Here is an 18,568-nt window from a genome sequence, read left to right as displayed (position 1 = left end):
GTTATGTGCTTAATGCTAGGATACCATGTGGTAATGGTAGGGGTGGAATAGACCTCATATCCGGTTGAAAGAGACCGAAGGGGTAGGCCAACACCTAGATATGCTAGGCAGTATCCGGTTGAAAGATACCGAAGAGGTAGGCCAACACCCGGATATGCTAGGCAGTATGGTTATTGTATGGTATGTGGTATTTGGGGAACTCACTAAGCTTCGTGCTTACGATTTTCAGTTTTGGTTTCAAGTATCTCCAGTTTTCAAATAAAGGAGCTTGAAATTCCTTTATTTTAAATTCCAATCGAAAGTCTAAAAAGAAAAGGCCAAAGACTAAACTGTTTTACATAGGACTCGAGGACTCAACTTCTTGACCTCTAGTCTTCTCCAAAAATCATGATGTCATTTCATTTATATCTCATCATATAATCACCAATTTCATTTATAAATCAATAAATTCATATATCAATCGGACGAAAGTTTGTAATTGTTATTCTCTATCAATGCAATCGAATGTCAAAAATCAATTGGAAGTAACTACAATAATGATTTTAAATCCAATCGAAACTCTTCGAGTGCATAATGTGTTTTCTAAATCAAAATTTGTTTTATTTAACAAATGTGATTTTATGATTTAAGTAAAACGAGTTTGATTATTCAAAAAACATACGAGTTTGGATATCTGTTGATTCGGTGGATAAAGATATGAGTTTGATTATTCAAAACTCTACGGGTTACGGAGCGGGTTTGGATTGGGTTTTGGAATTTGTTAAAAGGATTTGGATTAAGGTCAATTCGCTCCAAACCCGCCCCATTGCTAGGTCTACGATTCAATATCTGATAACAAATTTAAGTCCGATTTTTAAGTAAAAACTTAATTGACGTAAAAAACTTTTTTTTATTTGGTAATTGAATCCATCAAGTGATCGTACACCTTATGTCATATATCCATACATATTTATTTTAGAATAATATATCTAAAATAAAAAATTTCTCAAAATATTTAATTTTACATATAATTTATTCGTAAACATATAACTAAAAATATAAAGTTAAATAAGACTTTATAGTGGGTATTTAAAGTGACGCGGTATAGAACAGTAGCTCCATGCTCTGATAAATAACATCCAGGCCAGCTGTTGCTCTTCTGGCTTTCAGGTGTATGGACCAAGTCATCGGTCTTTACCTATCGTTTTCATATCCTGACGCCATGGCTAAAATGTCACTTTATAGGAAACCATCTTTATTTCTATTTTCAACCTCACTCTTTCAGATAATTTACTTTCACCTCTTAACATTTTGTCTCTCGTAAAAACTAATCTCCCTTGTTAACAGGAGGATGTAGATGAGTTCGATATGAAATTATGATATATATGTGCTTTTTGTTGATGAATTGAAACGCATTTCAATGGTATCGAGGCAATACAAGTCGGTTTAATGTCATACAGTGCCTCGGTCTTTATCGTCTTCGAATCAAGTAAGCTTTTTTCTATTCTTAAGATTTGGTTTCGATATTGAGGTTTTGTTATCTTCGAAATCCAACTGCGTCGTCTGTAATTCCGATTGCTTCTCTTCAAATATTCGTATTAATTAGTATTTGGTTGTGTTGCTTTTCGGTTCTTCAAACTCGTTCGATTGATCTGCTATTGTGGAATTCATCTGTAATTAATGCATAAATTTGACATTTGGATATTGCTAAGGATCTGTAGAATCCAACTTTTCTCAGATTTTGTAAGATTCGAGTGTAGATTTCTTAACTAATTCAATTCATATCTAACTGCTTCTCTTCGTGCTTTCAATATTTTTTTTCAAGATTTTGTTGTTTTTCAGGTCTTCAACTTGTTGGGGTGATCTCATTTTGTAGGATTCATGTCGATCTGATATTGATGCGAATATGACTTTTGAATCATGTTAAGGATCTGTGTAGAAATCTGTTGTCTTTTTTTCTTTTTTTCTTCGATTTTGTTGGATTCATGTGTAGATTTGTCAATTGCTTCAAATCAAATTCCAACTTGCTTTACTTCGGACATCTGGTTTTTTAAAGATTTTGTTGATTTCCAGTTCTTCAATGGTTCGAGTTATCGAGTGATCTGTTATTTGTATGATTCAAGTGTAGATCGATGCAAACTTGACATTAGAATTACGCTAAGGATATGTGATAAAACTTGACATCTGTTTTTTTAAAGATTTTGTCAGACTTCATTGTTCTTTCTCTAATTTACACAAAACTAGTACTTAAAAAATGAAAGATCTAGCATAGCATATGAGCAGGGTATGTACAAAAAATGATGCAACTTTTGTAATGTAATGTAAAAAAAAATAATAATAAATAAATAAAATTGTTATTATAAAACGTCCTTTAAAAAAACTATGGGCTGCATATCATAGGTTGGCCATTGAGTTCACGGACTTTATGCAACTTATAGCTTATGGGCTGGAGCCTGGAAGAAAGCTTATTGGGTGTAGTACTGTAGTCTCCTCTAGAGGTGGACATTTACTGGTTTAAACCAAAACGGTTTTTATCTTAAAGAGATTTGGGTTTTAATCGGTTTTTGTTAAAATATGAATAACATTTTAAAAATCATGACTAAAAATTTCATTTTTAAATAATTAAATAAATCATAGTTACCAAAAATCATTTATCAAAATAGGAACCATATTATCTCGAAACATCAAAATCAGTATTTCAATATCAAAACACATGTCATATATATATATATATATATATATATATATATATATATATATATATATATATATATATATATATATCAGAGTAACATCCCATGTTAACATCATGGTGTGTGAAATGCAGTCATCCCGAGCTCTTCCCCTTGCTACCGGAAATACCTGAAACCAAAACTGAAAATTGTAAGCATGAAAGTTAGTGAGTCTCCCCAAACTACCACATACCATACACATAATCATATAATCTCATATAAACATATAGTGGGCTCCGCCCCCTTCATCGGGTCTTGCCTGGCATCGGACACTGTCCGGCATTGGACGTAGTCCATCATCGGGCCCCACCCGACATTGAGCAAAGCTCAGTATACATATAACATATCAACAAATACACATAACATATCAACAAATACACATAAATAATCACATAACATAAACATATAAACAATCCTCGGGCCCCGCCCGACGTCAGACCGAAATCCGAAAACATAAAAACATTCCTCAGGCATTGCCCGACATCAGACCGTAATTTGGAAACATACAATAATATAGGCACATGCAAGAATCACAAAGACATCAAACATACAAACATTCCTCGGGCATCGCCCGACATCGAATCGAAATCTGGAAACGTATAAACCTACATCGGGCACTTCCCGACATCAGACCTTAGTCTGGAACATATTAACATACATATACAGCCCGACATTGGTGCCTTCGTCCCGTTCATACAGGAGGAAACTCACCTCAAATGTCGGATGCTAGCCGAAACATCTCTACTCCGGAATCAGTTCTACTCACTCCTTGAATCAAAAAAACCCCTTAGATACCATTTCATACCTATAACCCCTTAGGGTCAACTATGGTCAAAGTCAAGTCCAGGTCAAAGTCAAAGTCAACCCCCCCCAGTTGACTCAACTCGTTGAGTTTGCCCTTCAACTCTCTTGTTGAGCGCGAGAGATACAAAGGATCGGCCAGCCCTCGAATCAAACAAAACTAGAGCAGAGATACCGTTTACATGGAACGACCCGAAAAGCAAACGCAAAATATAAATAGGGAAATTAACATAAATAAAAAGATAAGGAGAAGATACATACCCATCACTACATCTGGTGTTGCACAAGCCTCCTCAGCTGTCAGGTGGAAGGCCCTGTTCCTCATCATAAGCGCATCCTCCTTGACTTGTCGGCCATCTGTAATCTGCAAAGTCATCGGAGCGGGTGCTACAACTGGTCCCCCTGCTGCTAAACTTGGGCAACTGACCTTCTTATGGCCCCTCTGATTATAATAGAAGCAAATTAGAAAAGATACCTAGGTGGTGGTGGTGGCAGTGCAATCTTTGCTGAAGTGACCCATCCTATTGCACTTGAAGCAGCCAGAACCACCCACCCTACACGCCCCATCATGCGTCTTTCTGCACTTGTTGCAATGACCCCCCCACCCTACTTGCCCCTCGACCTCGAGTCAAAAACCTTGGGCCTCTTTCCAGAACCCTCTAAACTCTAAACCTGATCCGACTTCCTCTTCCTCTCCATCTCCAAGTCATTCTCTGTCTATCTATCTATCTGTCTATCTCTCTCTCTCTCTCTCTCTCTCTCTCGCGTTATCATATTAACCAGTGTCTTGTAACTGGATCTACTCACAAACTATTTGATATTGCTCCTCAACTTCTCATGATATCTCGCATTCTTCATCTCCTCGTCCACCAAACACTACAGAACCAGTAATGCCCTCTCTCGGAACATAGTAGTGATCTCTATCACTGTCTCAGTAGTCTGGTGAAGGTCCTGAAACTCTATCGCCAACTGTTGGCTTCAATCATCGGTGCAAACTCAGCCCGAAACCTCGTCACGAAATCCTCCCAAGTCATCGACTCAACCGCCTCGCCTCCCAAGGCGTGTCCAACCTCCTCCCACTAGTCGCGAGCTCTGTCTTTCAAAATACAGGATGCAAGTCGGACCTTTATGTCCTCGGGACAGAGGCTAGATCAGAAGGCATTCCCAATGTCTGCCAACCAATGCCTACTCGTAATTAGGTACTTATTCCCGAAAAATTGCAGGGCTCCACATGCCCGGAACTTACGGAAGGTCAAAGTGCAAGCTCCCATCATCGCCACCATCTCATAACGAAAAGCGCCCTAGCGCTCATCCAGAATCTCCATGATACCCTCCTTGACCATACCAAAGATCACAAGAGTCTGCTCAAGAATATTGCGGGTAATCTCTGATGAAATGAACTTCCATATCTAATCATCCATATGTCTGGCCCCAGAGCCCGAACATGAACTATCACCGACACCAACATCGGCACCCCTATCTGCATTACAACCTCCTCGAGTGACCACCATACTGAAAATAAACCATAGAAACCATCAGAACATACTCGAAGAATCCCACATTATATAAGCTTCCTAGTATCATCGTGACTCTCCTGGACTCGAGTATGGATCCTCTGCTTCTAGTAGTACGGGCCCATACTACCTTCCACATCTATCCACACTTTCCTCAAGGATCGCCCCGAGTCCTCCAAGTCACTCCCCTATCAATCCAAACAATCCTAAATAAGACCAGGTTCTCAGCATCGCATAACCTCTTTGGTTTCCCTAGGGCAACCACCACATCACTCTACGCCATCAGATGCAGAAGTAAATCCCTCATACTTTGACATCTACAAAACGGGAGAAAATTCAAGTTAGTTGATTAATTGAGTCCCTAATAAACACCCAAATGAGATATTAAGGCTAGGATCCAACACAATATTCTACAACTTGGAAGAGGGATGCCGTAATCCAAATTGCAGAACATTTGAAGGTAAGTGAATGACGATTCACCAATTTTCCACCATGAAAAACAAAAAAGAGATTAAGTTTTAAATGTATTGAAAACTCCTAGATCCTTTGAGATTCATTGAACTTTTCAATGGCATGTTTAAATCTCGATATGCCCCTCGATTTGTGACTGGGATGCCGATGATCACAAAACAGGGTGTGAATAACCATGCAAACTTACATGGTGCCCCCAATGTTACATTCACCTATTCGATGTGCCGGTTAACCACACACGCTCCACCGAACTATGAAAAACATCAAGTCACCCTTCACCACCTTTGCTTAGAAACCAATTAGTGTGCCGGTTAACCACACACGCTCTACTAACGTCTTAGCAAGGGTACAAAGTGTAAGTTTATGGAATTGCATCAGTTCACTTTTTCCTAAAGTAATTAAGATTAGTAATTTTGTAAAAACATTTAGTTACGTTATAATTCATTATACTTTTAATGGAAAAGGTTTGCCCTCTCCTACCCGTTCGGCTAACGACCCTCCATTAGTCAAGAGTGCGGTAAGTAAGAGTGGATACCCAATGACGGTCATTTTACAGGCCGCTTCCTTAAACACCCCTTATAGACTAGCTCCGCAAATGAGGCCTACTAACGGTAAGACTGCCATTTAAGTTATACATATATAATATTAGACTTTTAATTTTATATATAGTATAAGGGTGTATTTTACACTTTTAAAATACTATGTGGTCTAATTTAACAAATTACACTTTTAATTTAATTAAATGTAAACCATATCATTATGGATTTATTAACTCTCTCTATATGTTCTAAACCCTAATTTAGCCCCTTAGCCATTGTTTTGGAGCTTTTGAGCTCTTGTAAATAATTTTGGTGTGTTCTTGTGCATTTTGAAGTGGTAGGAGTTCGAAGACTCATTCCTTGGAGTGAAGCTTAGAGATCCAAAGTTAGCATTATCATTTCGAGCCATTTGAGGTATAAAGTTATTAACTTGACAACTCCTTGTGTATCTAGTTTGAGTTTGTTTATGGCTTATTTTGGTCCCTTTTTCTTGGTCCTTGTGATTAAAGGTTGTTTCAGAAGCTTAGCCCTTAGATTTGGACGTTTTAGGGATCATTTATGCATAAAAATGCAAACTTTATTGGTGTATCTTGACCCATGCATGTATTAAGACCTTTGTTAAGCTCTTTTTGAGCTCTTGAGCCCCATTAAGCCATGTGTGCTTGTAAAGTTGCTAACTTTATGTGGTAAGTCACCTTTAGGGACCAGATCTGAGAGCTAGGATAAACAGATTAATTGGTTAAGTGATTAATGGAGTAAGTTGGCACACTGGGGAGTACATAGGTGTACCCAGCTGGTATGTTGTGCGTACTAGCCCCAGGTGGAGTACGCTAAGCGTACAAGCTGAGTACGCCCCACGTACTCAGTATATGAGCCTTTAGGCTTAACGTCGTCGGTATTGGGCCATTGTGTGTATTTGGAAGTTTGGGCCTTATTGGTCCATTAGATCTCTGTTTTAAGATTTAGCCTAGCATGTTGGGCTTCCTTGGATTTTAGGCCCATGATGGGTTTGGGCCTAATTTTGAAGATTAGGCCATATATTGGGCTTTAGGATTTGGGACTTGGTTTTGAGCCAAGTTAGATAAAGGGTAAATTGGTCTTTTACCCTTGTTATAGGCCAAATAGCTTAGAATTTTGGTTATGAGTCGGAATCCAACTAATAATTGGAAGTTATTGATTTTGATAGCACGAGGATTTTCCGGGCCAACAGTCGGAGACTTATTCGGCTGATTCAGCTGCTTGAAGTGAGTTTCATCACTCTGTTTAGCGGCTCGAAGGCACCAATGCCGACCTATGGTTTATTATGTTAGTATGCTAGATGTCTGTGTGACTCTTGCATGTGTTATGTGTTGGTATGCTTATCAGGCATGGCCCAATGCCGAGCGGGGCCCGATGATTGTATTGTATGCTATTATCTTCGTGATTATCGCATGTGTTTGTATGATTATATGTTTATATGTATATATGTATATAGGGCGGGGCCCAATGCCAGGTGGGGCCTAATGATAGACAAATTTGTATACCAAGTGGGACTTGATGTCGGGCGGGGCCAGTGTTCTAAAAGGCGCACCATGGCGCGCGCCAAGGCGTGCCATGGCGTGAGGCGTGGCTCCGCCGTTACGAAAAGTCTCATAACGTTGCTATTAGGTGTGGCGTGTGGCAAGGCGTGATATGGCGCGCCATGGCGTGTTATGGCGCGTGTTTTTTCGTTTGAGACACATTTTTATGCTCTTTTTTATGTCTTTTCTAATCGGAGATACAAGTATTGTGGTTTTTGTTAAAATTTTGTTATTAGTTATATTTAATATAAATTTATATTTATGTGGTAATATAATTTTAAATTAATACAAACTCGCCGCCTTACATCACGCCTTGAAAAACGCCATGGCTCGCCATGGCTCGTTAAGCTTGAGGCTTGACCTTGCCGCCACGCCACGCCTCACGCCATTTAGAACCTTGGGCGGGGCCCAATATGTGTTTATTATGTATGGTATGTTGTATTTTGCGGAAATCACTAAGCTTTGTGCTTATGGTTTTTAGTTTATGTTTTAGGTACTTGTAGTTCAATAGGGAAGAACTCGGGATGATTGTAGAGCACACACCATCTTATTCCGCATTTTGTAATTTACTCTGATGTTTTATGATGTAGTGATACACTTTGTTCCACTTTGGTTTCGTGATACACTTTTTTTTTCTTTTTTTTTTTCCGTTTCCAAAAAAAGAAATACCCTAATTAATAATTAGTTCATAATCCATAATCGGGGTCCCAACTCATCATCCTCAACCTCTAAGGTAAAGACTATTTTACCTTTTTCCTTACTGGGCCCAACTAGCTTGGCCTACTACTTTATAGTGCCCCAAGGCCTAAAAATGGCCCAACCCATAAACCTAAGCTCCAGCTGTGGCCCAACAGATATAAAGCCCAAAATCCAACTAAGGCCCAAATCCCAAAAGATATTCATATCCAAAAGGGCCCAAACACAAATAAAGGCCCTGCTTAGCGTACCCCATTTGTACGCCCTGTGTTTGACGTAGAAGCGGGCTGCTAACCCAATATGCGTAGCGTACTAAGGAGTACGTCCGACGTACTAGCCAAATTCCTAAAAGCCAACCTTGGGTCGTAATCCCTTAAGACCTTTACGTCCAGACTTAAGATCTACTACAAAATAAGGTCTTAACACGTAAAGTTGGCAACTTTACAATTTTTCCTGGCTTAATGGGACTCAATACTTGTTTTTTTAACATTAAGACCCACAATAAGAGCCCTAACTCAGGCTTGGTCCAATATAACACATCAAGATAGCATTTTTATGCACAAGGAACATCAGAGAGGCTAAGATCTAGTATTCCTAGCTCCTGGAGTGGCTCAAACCCACAAAGAGAACTCATTGGACAAATGTACAAAATCATGCCCTAGACTAGATCTATCATAAAGAGCATCAAGTTAAAGCTTTATACCTCCAAAAGCTTTCCAAGTTGGTGATGGTTCTGGATCCACAAGATTCAATTACACCAATGCAACTTCCAAGAGTTCTTCTTCCTTAAGATCACCAAAAACACCCTCAAAGTTCACTTCCAAGGTCAAAAAACTCGAATGGGAATTAGGGTTTTGTTCTCAGGTTTTAGAGAGGTGGAGGCTGGTCATAAGAAGGTCCAAGAGCAAATTATGGTGTTTAAATAAAGCTCAAACCCTAAAAATTAGGGTTTGTCCTAGGTGGCCGTACGCCCAGCGCACTCCACGTACGCCCAACGTACGTGGGTCGAGAATAAAATAGCGCCCCCATTCTATCCCCAATACATTCAATTTCTGAGTTTTTTCAAACAACCGCTACCGAATATCATGGAATCGGCCCACGATTACAAGAAAATACATATGCCTTATTCCTCTATGTTGTTCGTAACTTGGAAGGCACAACTTCACTTTTCTTTGTAGCAGCTTCTTGGTCGATTTTGACATCACCAATCCACTTCCAAGTGAAGGTATGACTTCATGTTTCTTTCTTATTCTCCTTGTTGGTCGATTATGTGCTAATTTTCTATGAATTTTGTTTTTAATATCCAATTCAAGAATATGTTAAGCTTGCTATGAATTGCTTTTTTTTTTGCATGTTTGAATCTTCCTATGTTGAAATCGATCTTGGTGGTTGAATCATGTAGATAAGTGTTCAATGATGATCAATTGCTATTTGTTCATTGTTTATGCTTGAGTTGAATGAACAAAAGCAATTTTTTTTTTTTTACAATTTCAGATTTTTTTTCTCCAATTTGAACAATCATAAAAGCTTCATACAAGCTCGAAACAATGCAATTTTTTTCTCAAACTGTACTCCTCTTTCTTGTCTACGTTTTAGCATCAAAAACAGCTTAATTGATTAAGTTTTGGTTGAGTTATAGAGCCACAAACAGGAGCTATTATAATTGCTGCATAATATTTCAACACTTTTTATAAATTTTGTCCAACTTTGAACCATCATAAAAGCTTCATACAAGCTCGGAATGATGCGATTTTTTTTTCTAAATGTACTGCTCTGTCTTGTCTACGTTCTAGAATAAAAAAACATCTTAATTGGTTAAGTTTTGGTTGAGTTATAAAGCCACAAACAGGAGCTGTTATGATTGTTGTATGGTATTTCAAGCATCTATTATGTAAATATTTTTGTAGACACGGCAGGGCGAAACAAACACACATGGACTACTGAAGAGGATTCAAAGTTAACTGAGGCATTGTTGGAGTTACGTGTATCCGGAATGTATGGTGGTGCCAGCAACAGATTCAAACCTAGTTATTTGAAGGCAATGGAACAATTACTAGATGTAAGTCTTCCTAACTCGGGTTTGATAGCATAGCCTCACATTAAATCGAGGATGAAGACATGGAAAAACCATTTCAACATCGTGCATGGCATGGTATATGGAACAAATACGAGTGGATTTGGCTGGGATACAGATAAATGTTGTGTTACTATCGATGCTGAAGTTTGGGATGAGTACATAAAGGTACTATAATGATTATTTTTGTAGTATTTTTAGCATCATTAAAACATATTGTAAATCTTCGGGAAGGATAGAGCTACTGGTCACAGAGCTACTTATCTTGGTGAAGATATGACTGAAGAGATACAAAGAAACTCACCTGTTGATGTGGAAGGGTTGGAAGAGATTGTTGAAGAGACGCAACAAAATGTTCGTGTCAATAGTAAACGCAAAAGGCCTCCAACGGATGACACTGGAAGATATTATAAGGAAGCAACGAAAGAAATGAAAGACTTTCAAGGAGGTTGGTGAAAAACATAATGAAACAATATAGAATATAGGAAGGCAAGAAAATAAGGAAGCATGTGATATGATAAATAAATTATCGAAGATATACAACGCATGCCAAATATCAATGTCAAACAACGAATTAAGGCGATTAACATGTTTAGCAAAGGTCACTTTCGTGCCCGGGTAGTTTTTAGGATGACAAAAGAAGAAAAGATTTGATACATGGAAATGATTGGGGCTGGCTCAATATCATGATTAGCTTATTTTAAGTTATGGTTTTTTTTTTAGTTTTTACGAATATTGAAGTTGACTCTTTGTATATTCTGTATTAGACATAGTTGTGTTTTTTAGTTGTTAGGAATATTGAATTATACTTTTTGCATATATCCTCCATTGGACATAGTTCTTGAATAGTATGATTTGCATATTTCTTTTAAATCTATTTGTAAGTTATTTTTTTATATTAGAAACATTTTTTCAAATACAATATGTATAAATAATGATATTAATTGATTAAAAAATAAATTATTTAGTAACAATTAATATTAAAATAAAAAAAATATAAACTTAAAAGATACATATTTTGACTAATTAAGATGTACATTGTAATGCATTTTTATAAAAAATGTTGTTTGAAAATGAGTAAACAAGGTAAAAAAAAAACTCATTTCCATTTCATTGATTAATACAACCAAACAAGAGAAATGATTCTCAAAAACATTTCTCTAGTGGATTCTCAATTCTACCAAACAGGGGAGTCAATTCTCTTTCTCCAACTTAATTCTCTTTCTCTACATTTCCATTCTCTGTAGCAATTCCGTTTCTCTGTACCAAACGCACCCTTAGAGGTAATCCTAGAGGGATTAAGAAAAATGAATCTATGAGGGATTCAAGAGAAGAAGAAAGAATAGGGATCCATGATGGTCATAGGATAGAGAGTAAGACTGGATGAGAATCGTTGTTCTCTTAGAAGATAGATAAGATTAGAGTATGAGATGTGACCATTCGGTCTAAATAAGAACAAAATTGATGTGGCATTAGAGATAAAAATAGAGAGGAGAAAGAGTAAAGTAAAGAAAGAGTAGAGTAGAGAAAGAGAAGAGTAGAGACAAAGTGAAGAATAGACAAAGTTAGAGATGGAGATAGAGTATGTACAGAGTATGAGAAGAGATGGAAAGAGAAGAGATGAGAAAGAGTAGAAAAATATTAGAGAAGAATAGAACAGGTAGGTGCAAGAACAAAGAATAGAAATGTATGTTATTAGAGTAAGAGTTAGGTTATAGTGTCTGAGAGAGGGAGAAGGAAAAAAGATAAGAAAATATAGAAGAATAACTCACCATATACATTGTGTCTGATAGTGTACAAATTTATGTTTTGCAGGTTCAGGTAGTAGTAGTTGTGGTACCCAAAAAAAGACAGGAGTACAAGGACAAGTCTTAGATAGTAGGACACTATTTATTGTAATTCCTTGTTGTTCATTTTTATGTAAGATTTTCTAATATCCCAAAAACGATGATAAAATATTTTCATTTTAAAAATCATTAATTCCATACGTCAGATGTCTCAAATTCAACCACGATTTAAAATATCAAGTCATCAGAGTAAAATAATCATAAGCGCGGAATCATGAGGGGGATGTTGTGATATCACGTCGGGCCCTCCCCTTTGGTACCGGAAGTACCTGAAACCATAAACATAAACTTGAAAGCACAAAGCTTAGTGAGTTCCCCAAAGTACCATATGTCATACTAATCAGTGGGCCCAACCTGGGGTATATTCCAACTCAACATACAATCATAGGCCCAACCCTGGGGTATGTTTCAACCCGAACATGCAATAGTGGTGTCACACCCCAAAACCGGAACGGCGGAAACGTTCTGGGGTGGATGACGTCATGTCAAGTATCACAACATATGCAGTATAGTAATCAAAGTACAACAATCACTGCGTTAATAGTAATAGTTTTACATCGGTTTACATTTTATAGAATCATCAAAGTAATACAGAAACTAGTATAGATGCAACTTGGCACAAACCGTCTTCAACAGAAGCTCCTGGAATGTACTTGTCTATTGCTGACCTGAGAATACAAGTTATTTGAAAAGCGAGTATCAACATTTTTACAAATGCTGGTGAGTTCATAAGTATTTAGTGTCATTTTATTCAAATAACTAATTTAAAAGTAGTAGTTGGGAATCAACAGTGTATTAGAGTCTTTTCCAGAAAATTCCTATATTTTCTTAAATAAAAGTAGTCTTCTACCAAGACCCGATAGAGTTATGTTATAAAAAAAAGTAATTTTCCCTTAAACACTATCATTACCAAAATATGGTGTTTGATTTTAAAGGAAGTAGGAGAATATCAGGGAAAATAACATATGCCTCAGCAGTGAAGACTGCTGACTAAGGCAGAAAGAAATCATAGACTCCAGGAGAGTATTGAATGAACGGTACGCCTGGCTCAGTCTAACAAAAGGAGACACAGACCCTAGACGGTATCAAATGAAAGATACGTCTAGTAAGGTCCAAAAACAGTGAACACAGACCCCAGACAGTATCAACTGAATGATACGTCTAGCAAGATCTAAAAACGGAGAACACAGACCCCAGACGGTATCAACTGAATGATACGTCTAGCAAGGTATAAAAACAGTGAATACAGTGAACACAGGGAATACAATGAATACAGTGTATACAGTGAATACAGTGAACACAGGGAATACCGTGTATACAGTGAATACAGTGTTAAAACCTGTACCTTAAGGCCATGAATTATAAGTTAACCCCGAGATACTCGTAACCATACTGATAGACACTAGAGAACTAGACGCCCTGCAAGCGTCTGTGTAAGTGTCACATTTGTCACTGTTAGGTCCAGATAGTGTTGCGTCTTGGGCTCGATATTTAGTCCATTTAATCTCCGGTATGGGCCTGTCCATCTGTGAGTTATTTTGTAGGGTTTTATATTTATAGATGCTTGCATGCATCCTAGAACGTAAGATTTGATAGAGAATTTAATAGCGTTCATTGTTCTTGTCTTTTGTAACCCTAATATCCTCTACAGCGGAAGTTCTTCATCGAGCTCTGCTGAGGATTGAATCAATTGAATCATTCGACACATTTAGATTCATTCTTGTGCTTTATCTTACTGTTTTTCGCTTTCTTGATTTACCTGTTATAAGATCTAATCGATCAAAGAGTTTTATAAACTCATCAATTGGTATCAGAGCAGGAGGCTGTGTAATTCATACACATCTCTTCTGTGAAAGAAGTGATTAGGGTTTATTCCGCATTAACTGATATTTATTGAGCCGTCACTCCATAATTGACGTATCTCATTATCTATTCGTTTTGCCCTAATATTACATATTACAAGTCTGATCTTACAACAGGTTAAACGATCAAGCATGGATGATTCTCAATCTAATCCTATCAACATCTCAAACAGTATTGGATCTACAACAAAGATTCCAATTCTTTACACTAAAGATTATGAGGTTTGGGCGCATCATTTCGAATACTACATCATCGGATCTGAAGATAATGGGTATCTAATATGGGAAGCCATTGTGTCTGGACCATTTGCTCATTCAGGAACATCCAGAATTATCAAAACTCAGAAAGAGTATAATGATCTGTTAAAAGATGTGAAAGACGTCGCTCAGGACGAAAAGGAGAAGTTTCAGTGCAACATCAAAGCATTGAGATTGATTCGATTCGCTCTTCAATCTGACACGTTTAGGTTGGTGGGTTCCTGCAGTACGGCTAAAGAAATCTGGGATCGGCTGCGAGAGCTGTATTCCACAGATGAAGATTTGGAGCACTCAATTCAGACCTTGCTTTTGTCTGAGTTTGGAGAGTTCAAGCAAAATCCCGATGAGTCCGTTACACAAATGTTTGATCGCTTCAATCATCTTCTCAGCAAGATGATTAAACATGATATCGAAAGGAAGCTTATTGAACAGAAGGTTACTTTTTTGAATGGCTTAAGACCCGAATGGAGAACTGTTGTGTCTACAATTAAAGCTCATGAGCAGTTCAAATCATATTCGCTGGCGAAACTGGTGGGAATTCTGAAATCCCAGGAAAAGATAGTGATGCAAGAGAAGAGTGTGGTCTCAAACTTGGGGTCCTTGGCCCTCCTGTCTAAAAGTAAGAATGCAGTAGAAGACGAAGATCTGAACCTGGAGGACTACGATCTAAATTCAGAAGATTATGCTATGATGGTGTCCAATCCTAAAAGGTTCATCAAAAAGAAGTTTCCTACCAATAAGAACCGAAATTGGCAGGGAAGCTACAGTTCTGAAAAGGTAAGGGAGGAGCCGAAGACTGAAGAACCAAAGAAAGAGGTGAAGGTTGAAGTAGATTCTGGTGTCAGCTGTTATTACTGTGGAGGAAAGAATCATTACGCTAAAGATTGTGTTTTGAAGAAAATGACAGAGAAAGATGAGGAGAAAGATGAAGAGGCAATCCTGATGAAGAAGCTAGAAGAGATTAAAAGGAAGAAAGCTGCTACTAATCCTTCTATGAATGCTCTTATTATACAGGGCTCAGCAGAGGATGACGAGTTCGGTGGCGTATAGGTATGGTCGACCGACTCAGAAGATGATGAGGTGAGAAAGCTTTCTCATGGAGAGGCTTATGTCGCAAGAGGTGGTGAAAGCAGTGGAAAGTGTCTGATGGTGACTGACGTATCTCACATGAGGGGATATAATACTGATGGTGGAAATGAAGACCCCAAGGAGCGAGAGGACTTGTGCTTCACAGCAAAACCTCTTAGTGTGCAGATCAGTGAACTTGATGAACTGATTAAGAAGGTACAATCTCTTTTTATTTCGTTCAAAATTCCACAAAAATCATATGAAAAGGAATTAAATAACTTGAATTCAAGAATCTCGAATATGGATAGTTGTTTAACTCAAACATGGGTCACAAATTCTAACCTGACTGACCAAATAAGCAGGGTGTCATCCAAGAGTGAGGAGCGAAGGATGTGGATTGAGCAGAAGGAGTTGGAGATTATTAAGACTAGAGATGAAAACATTTACTTGCAAAGAGACAATTTGAAATTGTTAAAACAAAGGAATGTTTTTTGTTTGATTGCTAAAAGACTTTATGCTAACATTACTCAACTGCATCTAAATTGTGAAATAGGGCAGAAGATACATCGCATGATTCTACCCTTCCTTGAGTTTATGGAGGATGAAATCGATGCTGAAGCATACAACTGTGAAAGTGTTGTATCTTCCGATGATGTGAATCCTACTTATATGTATGGTCTGGACAAAATAGAATCTTTTATAAAGTCCACAGACCATAAGGATATGCTTAAAAATCTTTTGGATGAAAACGATAAACTGAAACTCAGGACCGAAATCATACAAAAATTCGACTCATTGAGTGCCAATTTATGTTCAGAAAATAAAATTGATGTTGAAAACGCATCTGAACTTAATGAGGACGATGATATGAGTGAAATTTCTGTAGAGGTTGAAGTCGACTGTTCTGAGTTTGTCAAGAGAGAACCCAAAAACCACAAAAATCTGATTTCTGAAAATTCTGTGGAATTCGCTCGTTTGTCCAAAACTAAGTCCCCAGCTCTTAAAGATAAGGCCGTTGTGTTTCAGAAGGTTAGAACCACTCCCAATCAAGTATATAAGGTTACAGGAGTAACCGAACATCAAACAGCCGAACTCACTGCCATGGTGAACGAAGACAATGCAGATGACTATGATGAGTTTTTCTGGTCAGCTCCTATAGATAATGCAGATGAAACAGTTGGTCTGTCAGAGCGAACATCCTGGAAAACCAATGGAAGATATGTACCAGAGCCGCTGAATAAGCCTGACAACTTTGACGTGCCAAGTACAAGTGGCACAAAAGAAATACCTGTAGAAGAAGTCACCTCCACAAGCGAAACATCATCTATGAAAAGTGAACCAGCTGTCAAGAAGCCGAAACAAAAAGCCAATATCCACAGACAACCGAAACAGGTGAAAAATCAAAAGCAGCAGAGAAATCTTAGATACAAGAAGAATCTCTCAAAGCGAAAGCAGTTTTGGCGTTCTCAAAATCCTCATTACTCTTACCATGATAAATATTCTAAGTCAGAGAAAAAGACTTTCGGGCCTCATGAAGCACAGAACCAAAAGGATAGGTTCGGTCCCGAAAGCAACAGCAACCGAAAAGCGAGTTTCGGTCCGCCAAGTAATAACATGCAAAGACCTAATTTCAGTCCTTCGAGCTTTTATAATAAAAGATCAAGTTTTAGACCACCAGCCAACAACAACCAAAAATCCAACTTCAGCTCATCATCGAGCAGCCACCGAAGGTCCAGGTTCGGTACCTCTAATTATCATAAACAAAAGAGTCATTTCGAACCTCAAGTCAGGAAAAAATCTCATTCTAAATTCTCTTTTTCTAATTCTTCTCATTCTAAACCCTCTTCCAAACCCAATTCTGTTCCTGCACAAAATTCAAAATCATCAACGAACTTAAAATGAAAGTTGAATGGAAAAACGAAGATTTCCTCAGTCAAGGAGAACCAAAAGCAGTCTAGTGCTCAAACACCAGAATCTGAATCCAAAACACCTGTAGCTAATTCTAACAAAATCAAAGTGTTTACTATTAAAAGAAAAGATGAAACAACCTTAGTTAAACGCACATATCTTGTTGATGTTTCTCTTACTATTCCTGTTCCTATGAAAAGCTCATGTGGACCCAAGAAACTTTGGGTTCCTAAATCTGCTTAATTTTTGCAGGTTATAAGTGACGAGCAGTTCGACGAAGAACGGTACATTGACAGTGGCTGCTCACGTCACATGACAGGAAGGAAGGAAGAGCTGAGGGAGTTTCGATCTCTTCAAAATGGTGGCAATGTCAAGTTCGGTAACAACTCCTATGGAACGATAAAGGGTTATCGGATGATAACCAATGGAGACTTCACAATAAGAAAAGTGGCGTACGTTGAAGGATTGCAGCATAATCTCATCAGTGTATCTCAACTGGTGGGTGGTACCGGTCTCAAAGTTTCATTTGACGATGAAGGTTCAAAAATTATAGAGAAGACATCCAACAAGGTTATCCTCAAATTAGACCGAAAAGGCGAAATGTTTCCTCTAAATCTCAAACCAATCAAAGGAAATCCAGCTATATGTCTTTTGTCCAAAGCTCATTCTGACGAAAGCTGGTTGTGGCACTGAAGGCTCTCACATCTCAACTTCAAAGACATCAACAAGCTTGTCACCGGAGGTCATGTTCGGGGTCTTCCCTTGCTCAAGTTTGATCGAGAACACTTATGCGCTGCATGTGAAATGGGGAAACAAAGTCGTCAAAGTCACCCATCAATTATAAACACAAAAGTTGTTGAACCACTTGAGTTGCTTCACATCGACTTGTGTGGTCCATCATCAATCGAAAGCATTGGCGGTAGCAAGTATATTCTTGTTATTGTTGATGATTTCTCACGTTTTACATGGGTGTTCTTTCTGAAGCACAAATCTGAGGCCACTCCTAAGCTAAAGATGTTTATCAAGCAGGTTGAAGTGCAACTGAGAAAAGTCGTTCGCAACATTAGGAGCGACAATGGACTGGAGTTCAAGAACAAAGAATTTGAAGACTTTTTGGCAGAAAAAGGAACCAGTCACAACTTCTCTACCCCCTACACGCCTCAACATAACGGAATTGTCGAAAGGCGAAACCGATCCTTGTGTGAGGCGGCCCGAACTATGCTAAGTTTCGCTTATTTTCCCTTATATTTCTGGGCTGAT

At 38.1% G+C, this 18,568-nt stretch overlaps 1 long non-coding RNA gene across 1 annotated transcript; it reads left to right on the top strand.

Annotated features, from left to right (window-relative positions):
• The first annotated feature begins 1,072 nt into the window (after positions 1-1,072).
• Positions 1,073-2,176, top strand: LOC145056927 (uncharacterized). Its single transcript, XR_013685942.1, has 2 exons — positions 1,073-1,468; positions 1,822-2,176. It is a non-coding gene; the product is annotated as an uncharacterized LOC145056927 (long non-coding RNA).
• The last annotated feature ends 16,392 nt before the right edge of the window (positions 2,177-18,568 follow it).

This window comes from Lactuca serriola, chromosome 6 (assembly GCF_051521515.1).
Source record: "Lactuca serriola cultivar US96UC23 chromosome 6, Lser_US96UC23_V15, whole genome shotgun sequence".
NCBI lineage: Eukaryota > Viridiplantae > Streptophyta > Magnoliopsida > Asterales > Asteraceae > Lactuca > Lactuca serriola.
Note: the sequence above shows the minus strand (reverse complement) of the source record. Positions and strands in the feature narration are given on the sequence as shown.